Source organism: Giraffa tippelskirchi, chromosome 13 (assembly GCF_054371585.1).
Source record: "Giraffa tippelskirchi isolate mGirTip1 chromosome 13, T2T-mGirTip1v1.2.pri, whole genome shotgun sequence".
NCBI lineage: Eukaryota > Metazoa > Chordata > Mammalia > Artiodactyla > Giraffidae > Giraffa > Giraffa tippelskirchi.
This window is the reverse complement of record NC_137287.1, coordinates 67718354-67733309: the sequence shown is the minus strand read 5'-3', so window position 1 is coordinate 67733309 and position 14956 is coordinate 67718354. Positions and strand designations below refer to the sequence as shown.

At 40.3% G+C, this 14956-nt stretch overlaps 1 long non-coding RNA gene and 1 other non-coding gene across 2 annotated transcripts in view; one reads left to right on the top strand and one right to left on the bottom strand.

Moving 5' to 3' along the window:
- LOC145532194 (uncharacterized) overlaps positions 1–14956 on the top strand; it is a 103351-nt gene that overhangs the window by 52973 nt on the left and 35422 nt on the right. The gene's annotated exons all lie outside the window — the stretch shown is intronic.
- LOC145533561 (U6 spliceosomal RNA) lies at positions 13189–13294 on the bottom strand. Its single transcript, XR_014074163.1, has one exon. It is a non-coding gene; the product is annotated as a U6 spliceosomal RNA (small nuclear RNA).

Genomic DNA, 14956 nt, shown 5'->3' with positions numbered 1-14956 from the left:
GTACACCCAGTTTGTGTGCAGAAAGATGAAGAATTAACTGGTACGAGGAAACCCCAAGGATTTCGTGTAAGAGGGTTGTGAGTAAAAATGGTGCAGAAGAAGGAACCATAAGAATTCCTCTTTCCTAACTATCCCATTTCTCACAAAATCCAACCTTGGAGGAAAGAGAGCACAACCATGAACTAGACATGAGCAAAGAGAAAGATAAACTCTTGAACCATCTGACAACAGAAGGGTTAGGGTAACTAACGTAGGCAGATGCTAATGCAGAAAAAACTATTTATAATAATATATATAATAATATATATTTTAGACCAAAGCACCAACTGGTATAATACTTTTATAATTATTATGTGTTAATTATTATAAAATACTTCAATACAAGTTTGCAGGTTTTTTCTAGCTATGTCACTGTTATCTAATAATGCTTATTAACAAACCCCTTTTCTTGTTGGGGTTTTCTTCTTATTTAACTACTGGTATGTAGTTTCTTTGCTATTTAATTGATGGATGCCTGTTACAATGTAGATTTCAACTCAGTCCTTTAAGAATGTGTTTTGAATTTCTTCTGGAAAATGCTACATTTGGTAATATCTTGTCTCCCAGTTCCCTGGAAAGGTAATAGAAAGCCTCCAAATGGGCAGTGCTTTGTATTGGAGGCCTGACTCAAGTTCATTGATCCTCAAACTTACACATTAGGATCACCTGGGAAGCTTTTAAAAGTCCAGATTTCCAGGCAGCACCCCTGACCAATTAAATCCGAATCTCAGTATGAGATCCAGACAGAGACTTTTTTTTTAAACCAGTCGAATTTAGCAGTGGTGGGGTTGTATACCAACTTTAGTGACACTAATGTTAATAAGTTCTGGTAAACCATTACCATCAGACCAGCCAGGCACAGTCTTTTTAAAAACTCTTCAGGTGATTATGGAGTGAAGCCAAGGTTACAAACCACTTCTCTAGACAGAGGTCTTACCTGAATTTTACAACCTGGCCTTCCATGGAATTCTCTGATATAAAATGTGATTTAATGAAATAATTTTTCCTTACTCATCTTCCTATTTAATTTAATTTTTAATGTGCTGTGCTCAGCTGTGTCTGACTCTTTGCAACCCCATGGACTGTAGCCCTCCAGGCTTCTCTGTCCATGGGATTATCCCAACAAGGATACTGGAGTGGGTTGCCATTTCCTACTCCAGGGGGGGTCTTCCTGACGCAGGAATCAAACCCAAGTCTCTTTTCGTCTCTTCCAGTTGCAGGTGGATTCATTACCACTGCGCCAGAAGGGAAGAGTCTAGAAAACCTAAATAAATAAAACAAAGCAGCTGTTAAGGTGGAGTTCATGTGATTTCTTTCTGCTCATTCCCCACATTTTTCTCTCATGAGCCATCTCTCCAAGCTTAGAATAAAGGCCAAAGTAGGTAAAAATAGCAGTGAATGGTCCCCACTATCTCATTTCATGACCTTTATTGTTAGTTCCTCTTTTTTTGAATTTATTTTTATCTCTTTACTTGCTATAGAATTCTTCTACCTATATGGATACAATACTGAATTTACTTTGTGATTTGAAACAGTTCAGTAAAAGGGTTGGTGAAGTGCATGTTAACTCTATAAGCAAAAATAAAAATTAGTCATTTTAGCATGTGACCATCCTCGGGATTTAAAATTTTTTGTGTATGTGGTTTACATCCTTTATTCTATAAATGTGGTATATCACATTCATTTTTAAAAAATTTTTATTGGAGTACAGTTGACTTACAGTGTTGAGTTAGTTTCTGGTGTACAGCAAAGTGATTCAGGTAAACATATGCATATATCCATTCTTTTCCCATACAGGTAATTACAGAATATTGACTAGAGTTCCCTGTGCTATACAACAGGTCCTTGTTGGTTATCTATTTTATATATAGTAGTATGTGTATGTTAGTCTCAAGCTCCTAATTTATCACTCCCTATTATTTCCTGATGTTGGCTCTGCATGTTTAGTGACCAAGGATATTTTCAAAGTCCTTGGCAAATTTTTCTAGAGAATTAGTTAATACTATGTATCTGTGGTTCTTTATTCAACTTCATTCAGACTAAGCCATCAATTCTAAGTATTATCTAAAATCTGAATTAAAAGTTTTGTTGTCCCTTGATCTGATTCAGTGTGGACTGTAAAGTTCTCATGAAAATGGTGACCTCTTATTCACTCGTGTATCCCAGTGTCAATAGAGCACCTGACCCAGAGTCATGGCCCTTAAATGAATCAATTAAGGGTTAAATAATGAATACACAAATAGACAATGCTTGGATGCAAACAGCTAAGCACTTATTGAGGTCAAATCAGAGAGAAGATCACAGATAAGGCCGATGGTGTATGCCTACAACCAATGCATGGTTTTCAGGGAAAAAAATCGAAGTTCAGGCAAAACATCCACTATTTCTAGTCAATTGTCAATGGAGGTGATTATGCAGACATGAATGAACATTTCTGAGTAACCATTACATGCTGAGAGTAATAGAAAGTCAAAGCGAGTGGCATGCATAAGTCAAATTAGATAATTTCATGAAAGATGGAGATAACTGTGATTTAAGTCACTGAGAAAAGCTCTGTGGACTCAAGATAAGCCTTTAAACACCGGCAGGATTTAGAGATGGTAGGAGAAGGAAGAGGAGTCCAAGCTGGAAAATGGCAGAGGTAGAAGACTGGAGTTGTGGGTGATCTGGGGGAGCATGAAGAGGCAACCAGGAGATGAACCAAGCTATATTAGAAGTTTCTTGGCAGGGAAAATAGAGCAACTGTGTGTGTGTGTCTGTGTGTCTATCTGTCTGTGTATCCATGTGTGTTTAATGTATTCTGATATTTGAGTTTCATAATAATTTATCTGGTAGAAAATATGGAGGTGAGGAACCAGAAACAGGAGGCAGTTTATTGCTATGATAACCTACAGGTGATAAACATCTGTAAATGAGTATAGGTAATAAGAACTAGGGAGAAGGCAATGGCACCCCACTCCAGTACTCTTGCCTGGAAAATCCCATGGACGGAGGAGCCTGGTGGGCTGCAGTCCATGGGGTCGCTAAGAGTCGGCCACGACTGAGCGACTTCACTTTCACTTTTCCCTTTCATGCACTGGAGAAGGAAATGGCAACCCACTCCAGTATTCTTGCCTGGAGAATCCTAGGGACGGCAGAGCCTGGTGAGCTGCCGTCTATGGGGTCGCACAGAGTTGGCCACGACTGAAGCGACTTAGCAGCAGCAGCAGCAATAAGAACTAGAAAGAAAAGGTATTAAGATGAAGAGTCTAGGGCTTCAGCACTGGTGTTCCATGAAACAAGGAAAGGGAAGAGGCAAAGATGATCTAAGGCTAAAAAAATCTAAGTGATACTCACCAAATTAATAAGAAGATGAGAGGAAAACACAGATCTCTCAACATTTTAAGACAGCATCTAAAATCTTCTTGTTAGGAGTATGAAGACAATCTCAGGTAAACAAACTGGAAGCAAATATCTGTACATTTCAGTGATCAGATCTTGAGAAGATGTATCAATTCCTAAGGTAATTTTAAGCAGACATTTGATATAATTTATTTTCAGAGGCATAGATGTACATTATCTTCAATGCAATTAACTTCTAACTGAAAATATTCATCCCAATGTCTGACAAGCTTTCTAATATTATCAGGGAGAAAAAGGTTTTCAGTAGGGCAGTCATGTATATAACATGTTCTGAAGATTTATATCATCCTTGAATTTATAGGCCAAGGTACATCTTTAAGTAATCCAAATAAAACACAACCAGAAGGTGAAAGAATAGTCATACATTTCTGTATCAAACACACATTCTGAATAAATTTTATTTGTTTTAACTCTTTCAGATAGTAAAATAGATGGAAACATCAATACAATATTCTTTGGTGGGGCAGTAAAAGATATCCTTTTTAAATACTCCTAGCAATAATGTTTCCAGTTACCTATCACAGCAATCATGAATAGCAACTACTTGTATCATTCTGTAATGGTGGTAAGCAGTGCCAGTGTTCTCTGAATAAAAAGAATGAACTAAAGTCATTAGATCAGATTCTTCTATTTTCCCTTATCTGAGTCTTTACTCAGGCCATCTCACTAAAATCATCCTCCAAATGTTTAACTGTCTATTCTCTACCCATATTCAAAGGTCTGGTCAAATATCATTTCCCCCTTTCTGAAATTCAATTGCACTTGCTGTCTTTTACATCTTGTCTTTACTTTATTCAGGCTGCTAAAACCCAACACTCATAGACTGGGCAGCTTATAAACAACAAAAATTTATTTCTTACAGTTCTCGAGGCTAGGAATCAGAGATCAGGGTGCCACCATGATCATTTGAGGGTGCTCTCTGGGTTGCAGACTTCTCACTCTCCTCTCGTAGCAGAAGGGGGTGAGAGCTTTCTTGGGTCTCTTTCATAAGGGCACTAATTTCTTATGGGGACCTAATTATATCCCAAAGCTTCTGCCACCTAATAACATTATCTTAAGGGTTAGGTTTCAATGTATAAATTTTAGAGGATCATAGTCATCCTTTGTTGTTGTTTCATCGCTCAGTTGTGTCTGACTCTTTTGTGACCCCATGGACTACAGCACGCCAGGCTTCCCAGGCGTCCATAACCAGCTCCCGGAGCTTGCTCACACTTATGTCCATCGAGTCAGTGATGCCATCCAACCATTTCATCCTCTGTCGTCCCCTTCTCCTCCCACCTTCAATCTTTCCCAGCATCAGGATCTTTTCCAGTGAGTCAGTTCTTCGAATCAGGTGGCCAAAGTATTGGAGTTTCAGCTTCAGCATCAGTCCTTCCAATGAATATTCACACTAATTTCCTTTAGGATTGACTGGTTTGATCTCCTTGCAGTCCAAAGGACTCTCAAGAGTCTTCTCCAACACCACAGTTCAAAAGCATCAATTCTTCAGCACTCAGCTTTCTTTATGGTCCAGTTCTCACATCTATACATGACTACTGGAAAAACTATAACTTTGACTATACGGACCTTTGTGAGTAAAGTAATGTCTCTGCTTTTTAATATGCCTAGGTTGGTCATAGCTTTTCTTCCAAGGAGCAAGAGTCTTTTAATTTCATGGCTGCACTCATCATCTGCAGTGATGATGGAGCTCAAGAAAATAAATTTTCTTTGGAGCCCAAGAAAATAAAGTCTGTCACTGTTTCCATTGTTTCCCCATCTATTTGCCATGAAGTGATGGGACTGGATGCCATGATCTTTGTTTTTTGAATGTTGAGTTTTAAGCCAGCTTTTTCACTCTCCTCTTTCACTTTCATCAAGAGGCTCTTTAGTTCCTCTTTGCTTTCTGCCATAAGGGTGGTGTCATCTGCATATCTGAGGTTATTGATATGTCTCCTGGCAATTTTGATTTCAGCTTGTGCTTCATCCAGCCCGGCATTTCGCATAATGTACTCTGCATATAAGTTAAATAAGCAAGGTGACAATATACAGCCTTGACATACTCCTTTCCTAATTTGAAACCAGGCCATTGTTCCATGTCCAGTTCTAACTGTTGATTCTTGACCTGCATACAGATTTCTCAGGAGACAGGTAAGGTGGTCTGGTATTCCCATCTCTTGAAGAATTTTCCACAGTTTGTTGTGATCCACACAATGAAAGGCTTTAGTGTAGTCAGTGAAGCAAAAGATGAAGCAGTGAGGCAGAGATGTTTTTCTGGAAGGCTCTTGTTTTTTCTATGATCCAATGAATGTTGGCAATTTGATCTCTGGTTCCTTTGCCTTTTCTAAATACAGCTTGAACATTTGGAAGTTCATGGTTCACGTATTGTTGAAGCCTGGCTTGGAGAATTTTGAGCATTACTTTGCTAGCATGTGAGATGAGTGTAACTGTAGTTAAATATTCTGTAGTTGAATATTCTGCTGTAGTTTGAATATTCTTTGGCATTGCCTTTCTTTGGGATTGGAAGGTAGTGATGCTTCCTAAGGCCCACTTGACTTCACACTCCAGGATGTCTGGCTCTAGCTGACATCCTGGCTCCATCATGGTTATCTAGGTCATTTTTTCCCTTGGAAGGAAAGTTATGACCAACCTAGATAGCAGATTAAAAAGCAGAGACATCACTTTGCCAACAAAGGTCCATCTAGTCAAGGCTATGGTTTTTGCAGTGGTCATGTATGGATGTGAGAGTTGGACTCTAAGGAAAGCTGAGCACTGAAGAATTGATGCTTTGGAACTGTGGTATTGGAGAAGACTCTTGAGAGTCCCTTGGACAGAAAGAGATCCAGCCAGTCCATCCTAAAGGAGATCTGTCCTGAGTGTTCATTGGAAGGACTGATGTTGAAGCTGAAACTCCAATACTTCGGCCACCTGATGTGAAGAGCTTACTCATTTGAAAAGGCCGTGATGCTGGGAAAGGTTGAAGGCAGGAGGAGAAGAGGACGACAGAGGATGAGATGGTTGGATGGCATCACTGATTCAATGGACATGAGTTTGGGTAGACTCCAGCAGTTGGTGATGGACAGGGAGGCCTGGCATGCTGCAGTCCATGGGGTCGCAACGAGTCAGACACGACTGAGTGACTGAACTGAACTGAAGATCTTTTTTGTGTAGTTCTTCTGTGTTTTCTTGCCACCTCTTCTTAATATCTTCTGCTTCTGTTAGGTCCATACTATTTCTGTCCTTTATTGTGCCCATCTTTGCATGAAATGTTTCCTTGGTAACTCTAATTTTCTTGAAGAGATCTCTAGTCTTTCCCATTCTATTGTTTTTTTCTATTTCTTTGCATTGATCACTTAGGAAGGCTTTCCTATCTCTCGTTGCTGTTCTTTGGAACTCTGCATTCAGATGGGCATATCTTTCCTTTTCTCCTTTGCCTTTAGCTTCTCTTCTTTCTCAGCTCAGTAAGGCCTCTCATAGTAGCCTCTGGAAATTCTCTCCTTTATGAATACACAGGTAGAAGGCTGGGAGAAGAGCCTCCGAGCTTTCATGCCTTTCCACCCTTCTCCAAGGCTTCCAAGTACCCTTGTGGCTCCTGAAATCCCTAAGTAACATTAGTTCCTCTGAGCCAGTGCTCTCAAGATGTGCATGGGCATAAGGGGCTTTGTTTTTCAAAGAAAACAAAATGTAAAAAAGCTTCCTTAGGTCTCTAAAGAAAATGTGCCTTTGGTTCTCTTCCAGTAGGCTTCCCTGGTGGCCCAGTGGTAAAGAATCTGCCTGCCAATACAGGCAACACGGGTTTCAATCCCTGGGTTGGGAAGATCCCCTGGAAAAGGAAATGGTAGCCCACTCCAGTATTCTTGCCTGGCAAATCCCACGGACAGAGGGGCCTACTGGGCTATAATCCATGGAATCTCAAAAAGTCAGAGAGGACTTAGCCACTAAACAACAACAACAACAACAACAACAATGTATACTTAACAAACAATGGAACAATCAGTTTTTCGAGTTGCACCTTAGGAGTTACTACAATTAGAAAAGTCTTGTTAAAAGCCTGATTCTTCTCTTCTAAACTCACCCTCATCCTCCTCCTGCCCCTGCCTCCTTTCTTGTTTCTTAAACCAAACACTTGCTGGGTCTTACACTCCACTCCAGCCCTGACAACGAGATGTGCCCTTGCAGAACAGGGACCATGTTAGAAAGCAGTTTTGTGTTTCCCATAATCTTCAGGGCCGCCTTTCCCTCAGGGACTGTTCAGGACTATTGTTCAGTTACATTTAATCGGGCTGGAATAACCTTGTGTGAAAAGGGGTGTTGGGCGTTGTGGATGCAGAAGCCTCTCAATACACCTTCAAATGTAGGTGGAAAGGGAGAAAAATGAATGTATTAGGGGATAATTCCAGAAAGTGGGAAGGAACAAAGGACTCGAAGAACAAACAGACTCTGAGAGAGTCCTATGAAAGCAGCACCATCCGCGGATGACTACAGAAAGGAAGAGACGGTGATTATCCGAACACTCAAAAAGGCAGGCATACTGTCCTGGCCCAGTGCCAGGCGCACATGACACTCTGGCGAGGATTATCAGAGCTTTTCTGCTAAAGCAGGGCTCGCATGTGTGCTGAGAATGTGTTCTTTCTCTGGGCTTGAGGTGACAGACAGCCACATCACACACCATCCCTTTTTCCATCCTGGTTCCAGCCAAGCAATAAACCCAATCATCACCCAGTCTGTCTCAACCATGTGGTTTCCCCAGCCAGCTGAACAAAATATTTTCAGAATGTGGAATGTAAACAAGGTTCCCACTGTTAGCAATTCTGTGTCATTTACTTGTGGTTATTTTATTTTACTTTAAGTCACATTTAAATTCAAAAGATTGCCAGCCTGCCTGATGCATGTAAACAAATCAGAAATATAGATTAGAATTGCAACTGATTAGTTAGCAGTGAAAGTGTCTGTGTAAATGGAAGAAGAGGGGAGAAAATCTATTATGCTCCTGAGATATTGCTTCTCCACAGGAAATTCAATTGTGAAAAGGGCTTTAAAAGCAATGACTTTAGTCATCTGGGTTTTCTACACACTGGTTACAGTAAATGCTAATAGAATACCTAGGCAGAATCTCTGCTGGTACTCACGTGACACAGCTTCACAAAGAAAAACAGGGAGCTGTTCTGAGATGGGGGAAGAAAAGTCCTGGGAATCTGCCTCCCCAGACGGTGATTGCAAAGTGTGTGTTTCTCATGCTATCAAAGATGTTTTTCAAGAAAACACAATTTCCCAGGTCCATTATTTCCTGTTTGAAAGTATATGTCTACCATGTTTGCTGCTAAGTGATAAAGGTGGCAGGAAACTTCTGCTGTTTACAGAGAATCCAAGTCAAGACTTGCCTTCATTTATACATTTGCTCTGAAACATAGTCTGTCTTCCGAATCGATAGGGAGCTTAAATGAGGCATAACAATTGTGTTATTTACCCATAGCCTATAGGATCAATGTTTTCCTGGCACGATGCCATGAATTATACATTTTCAAAAGTATGTTGACCCATTATAGTTACCATCTTTTTGATATTATTTGCGAGCCAATAAGTTAACATAAAAATTTGCTTTAAAAGACATTTCTTTGAATCTTTCATGATACCTTCTGAATTGGGGTTAAGTTAGCAATGCTGGGGTCACAGAAAAATTGGGCAGATGTACCCCTGTGAACTCACCACATTCCATCTTCTCTGGCTTCCTCCTCCTTCAGCTAAAAGTAATCAGTTTCCAGCTCACCCCATCAGTCACATCACACTTTTTCAAGCGGCGTCAGCTGTATCAAGACTCAGAATAATCTTCCTCAGAATACAGAATAAAGCCCCGTGGAATGAGGTTGTATGCCTTACCAGATTAGGCACCTGGAGAATTAGAGGAACAATCACCTTGAACCACAAATTATTTGGATCATTTGGCAAAAGGGAAAGCAACTTCTTCTACCAGGCGAGTTTTGAAGAAGTTTTCATCTGAGAAGAAGGGAATAGCTACTTAGATGTGCTAGGAGATGTGGAGAGATGATAATCCATGCTTTGGGTTGAATGGCTCTACGGATAGGTTTTGGCCCCACACCTAAGTACTCTGACAAAGAAGTGTGAAAGTTCATTGTCATCAAATAAAGCCCAGAAACCAAACAGAACCTTCCTCCTATGAGACAGACAGAAGTTTAATATTCCCACACCTTTCTGATTCCTTTTATTTTATTTAAAAATTTTTTCTTATTGTTGGCTGTTCTGGGTCTTTGCTGCAGCACACAGGCTTTCTCTAGTTGCAGCATGCAGTGGCTTCTCTTGTTGCAGCATGGGCACTGGAGCTGGCAGGCTTCAGAAGTTGTGGTGCATGGGCTCTCTAGTTGTGGCACACTCTGACTTAGTTGCCCTGCAGCTGTGGAATCTTAGTTTTCCACCAGGAATAGAACCCACGTCCCCTGAATTGGAAGCCGGATTCTTAGCTGCTGGACCACCAGGGCAGTCCCTGGTTCCTGTTAGAAATGTAGATTCAACTCAATCTCTTGTTCATTTGTTCTGAAAACAAATCATTTATAATCAGTTGTGGAATAATGATTGTCAGTCTCATGGGAATATTTTGCTACACGGTTCTACCTTCTCTGTGTCTGCAGTCTCCTGTTTTTCCTTTGCATGAACCTCTTCTAATTCCTTTTAGTGCATGCATGGACAATGTGGAAGCCAGACTTTAATTAGGCATCTGCTTTGAAAAGCCACATCTTGAGCATTTTTGTGAGAACTGTTTTCATTGTGAATAATTCTTACTGAGAGAAGAGTCTTTCTTGATCTAACTTGAATTTCCTTGATCTAAATTAAAACCATGCTTGCCCATTTCACTATGAGGAGAAACATTTATTCCTCCCACTCAAAATTCCAAATTGGCCCATGAAGGAAGAGGTATCTACCTACACCCCTAAAGAGATATTGGAGGAAATGTTGAAAGGCTTGACATTCATCAGGCCATGTTGCACTCTTATGAAGGGTCACTATGTTCTGTCTGGCCTCAATTCTCCCTTCCTGGATGGACAAGAAGGACCAGTGCTCTCCTCTGCTCTCTGTCCTCCAAAGGTCACAACATGCACTAAATTCCACCCCATGCCTCTCTCCCCAAGGGAACTCTGGGGTCTGGAAATCTTCAAGGAAAGGAATGAGGATCCCCACGTCAGGCCCAGATTATAATCACTTTCTTTAACACACTTCTCCTGGGTTGGTGGGTGGGAATATACGCAGGAGGAGAGTCTTTCATTATGTTTAAAAAGTGTGCCTATTGGTCCCTGTGTGGTCATGTGTGCTAAGTCACTTCAGTCATGTCCAACTCTTTGCAACTCTGTGGATTATAGCCTGCCAAGCTCTTCTATCCATGGGATTCTCCAGGCAAGAATACTGGAGTGAGTTGCATGCCCTCCTCCAGGGGATCTTCCCCACTCAGGGATCAAACTTGCATCTCTTATGTCTCCTGCATTGGCAGGTGGATTCTTTACCTCTAGGGCCACCTGGGAAGCCCATTGGTCCCCATAAGATAGATCTTCTTCTTACAGAATACATTTATTTATTGGCTATGTCAGGTCTTAGTTCTGGTGCACAGGCTTCTCTTTCAATGTAGGGTTCAGGTTCCAGAGCATTCAGGCTTAGTAATTGTGGCACCCATGCTAAATTGCTCTGTAGCATGTGGGATCTTAGTTCCCTTGCCAGGGATTGAACCTACATCCCCTGAATTGGAAAGTGGATTCTTCACCACTGGACTGCCAAGAGTGTCCCTAAGATAAGTCTTAATTGAGTGTATCTGCCAGAGGCTGGAGGAGGGAGTGGTCTTAGGCCCTGCTGTGGTCTGAATGTTTGTGTCCCTGCCAAAAATTCATATGTTTGTGTCCCTGCCAAAAATTCATATGTTGAAATCCTAATGGCCAATGCAATGATATTAGAAGGTGAGGTCTTTGGAAGGTCTGGAGAGTGGAGCCCTCATCAATGGCCTTAGTACTCTTATTTTAAAAAAGACCCAAGACCCAAGTAGCCCTTTCCGACATGTTCAGACACAACAAGAAATCTGCAACTTAGAAGAGGGCCCTCACCCAACCTTACTGGCAGCCTAATCTCACACTGACAGCCTCCAGAACTGTGAGAAATAAATTTCTGTTGTTTACAAGTCACCTAATATGTGGTATTTTTGTTTTGGCATCCTGCATGGACAAAGACAGAACCCAACACCTAATATCCGTGTATTCTCCTTAGAGATTACTGTTCTTATAATTGAATTACATGCAAAATAAGACACTTGGAGTGATCCAAAAAGGATCATGCCCCGATCTCCATCCTGAAGAAGTTTTCAGATTTCTCTCTGTTGGTTGAATGATTCCAGGAGCCTTCCTGTTTCCTGCAGGCCTTGTTTTATAGCATAGTAATAATTTTATAGCTTCCTTTCTGGACATCTCTAGTTTCTAAACTGTGATTCTGAGAGTACATGGAGTATTTTACTAAGGTCCCATCAAAATGAAATACTACTTTGTGATCTTACAGAGTCAAAGCTTTGCGTTTGTGTTAAGCTTTAAAAATAAATATCCTTGTCTAAACAATGGGTACCACTCTGGCTGTTTAGGGAGCATCTGCAAGTGGATCACACTCCCTGCCAGGCTTACACCTCTGGTGTCGTTAGCTGGGAGCAGCTCTCCCAGCCTCAAACACACACACGGCACGAATCTCAGCACCCAGCCATCCTCTCTTGCTGTTTAGTTCAAGGACAGCACAGGTCAGGGAGCCAAATTACCCAAGAAGTTAGATGAAATGTCATTGTCAGTTCAAAATGTTTTGACCTGTGTTGTGAAACACAGCAGGGATTCTGTCTGAACCAGAGTCCTCCCGCATCCCAAGAAACCTCCTTTACTGCCCTGATACTCCCTCACTTCCCTGAAACACAGGGTACATGTTTAATCATTTTAAGTGAACCTTTTGTAAGCGTGGGGCTAAATTCAAGCCCAACAAAATGATGTATGCCTAGGCACTTGGGGTGGGACAAAAAAGATAAGGAGTATCAGAAGCAGAGAGAAAATCTTTGGAAAAGGATGGGAAAAGATTTTTTTTTTTAAGGCAACTTTTGATTACTTTAAAATTTAGCTCAAGTTAACTTTAAAATTAACTAAACATTCTGTCAACTGATATGGGTTTTCCTGCGGTGTAACTTGAAGCCTGCAGCATTCCCAAAGTGCCCTGTGGATGATACCCTACATGGGAGCTGCCATAAAGCGTGCTTTGGCTTTCAAGAGGCTGCAGTTTTATCTAGTTGTGTTCTAAAGCATTACAAGGGTATTGTGTTCTGGTCCAGGTGTGTTTTAGGGCATTGCAAGTTCTGGCTTTTATCCAAATCACAAAGGAAATGCTGAATCAAGCAGCTGCAGTTCTTATTTCTAGGATCACCTCTTTCTAACAACCAGGGCCCTCTTTTTAAAACGAAAGTAACAACTTGGGAACTAAACTATGTTTTCTTCTTTTTAAAATCTTGAGATTCTTGAGGTCTCTTCTGATTTCTCAAAATTTGAAGTTAATGAGCCTGCTTTAGTCAATATTCCGAGTATCTGTCATTTAAACTCTATCACCTCAAACTCCTCTTCCCAGGAGTAGGTCAATGTTAACAGTTTTGTATGTATATTTCTAGATCCATTTCTATGCACTTTTTATTGTGATAAAATATACATAATAAAATTTATTATGTTAACCACTTTGAAGTATATAGTTCAGTGCATTATGTACAAAAAAGTTGTGTGCTTCTGGATTTCTGTGTCATCCTTGTGCAGCGACCATGCCAATCTTCTCTGTGTGGTTCCAGTTTTAGTCCATGTGCAGCTGAAGAAAGCACTCTATGCAATTTTAAATGTGTGTGTTCCATGTTATAAATGTAATCATACCATACTAAGGAAGAAAAAAGGAAAAAAGAAGGTGAAAGACAGACATTCCTGGTAAAACAAAAAATTTGTGACCAGCAGAAATGCAGAAATGTGAAAAGAACTCTTCAGGAAGGAGGAAAATGATAACAGCTGGAAATTTTAATCCACAAAATGGAATAAATAATGCCAGAAATGGTAAACATGTGGGTAAATACAAAAGTGTTCTTTCACCTGCTTAATCTCTTTCAAAGATATCTGATTAAGCAGACATAATAAAATGAAGAGTTTATAATGTGCAGAAGCAAACTATGTGACAACAAATGCACAAAGGACAAAAGGAAGAAGGCAGAAGTGTCCTGTTGTAAGATTCTTACAAATCACATGAAATAATAAAATATTATTTAAAAGTAGACTGTGACTATGTATGATTACTTAAATAGCCCTAGAGCAACCACTAACAAAATGTTTAAAGGAAATATAGCTAGTAAGCCGGGCTTCCCAAGTGGCAAAGTGATAAAGACTCTTTTGCCAGTGCAGGAGATGCTGGTTCAGTCCCTGGGTCAGGAAGATCTCCTAGAGTAGGAAATGGCAACCCACTCCAGTATTCTTGCCTAGAAAATCCCATGGACAGAGAAACCTGGTGGGCTATAGTCCATAGCGTCGCAAAGAGTGAGACGCGAATGACTGAGCGAGCACACACATACAACTAGTAAGCCAATGTGCTAAGTCGCTTCAGTCGTGTCTGACTATTTACAACCCTATGGATTGTAAAGCCCGCCAGGTTCCCTGGATTCTCCAGGCAAAAATACTGGAGTGGGTTCCAATGTCCTTCTCCAGGGGATTTTCCCAACCCAGGGATTGAATCTGCGTCTCTTATGTTTCCCTCATTGGCAGGTGGCTTCTTTACCAGCAGCACCACTTGGGAAGCCCTAAGTAAGCCAATAGTGGAAATCATAAGGAATTGTGAAAAGATTCAATTACTACAGATGAATAAAGAAACAAAGGGAAACAAGGACAAAGAATAGATTGGGACCAATTGAAAACAAATGCCCAAGTAGTAAATCTAAACTTAATCACATCCATAATTACAGTGAATGTAAATTGTCTAAACATGCCATTATTACATAGATCAAATCATTATGTTGTACACCTAAAACTAACACAATGTTATTTATCAGTATAATGCAATTTTTTAAAAAAGCACTCCATTAAAAGACAGAGATTGTCAGATTGGATAAGAAAAATAGAGACTCAACTATATCCTGTCTAGAAGAAACTGGCTATAATATAAAGATATGAGCAGGTCAAAAACAAAGGGCAATTTTTAAATTATCTAAAAAGTTTACAAAAGAGACTAAAAAGATAAATCCATGCCACAGAAGCACTATGTAAATATTATCCACTGGCTATATGGCTACTTACATTGTAGAAAATTCTAAGGAATCTACCAAAAAGCAATTAGAACTAAGTGGATCAGAATTTGTAAAGAATTCACAGAACAGTAACAGGACAAAGACAACCTGATTTTATAAATGGGCAAAAGATTCGAACAGACACTTCACCAAAGAAGATTTACTAATGGCAGATAAACACGTGGGGGAAAACAGCCATTATCAATCATAATGGAAATGCAA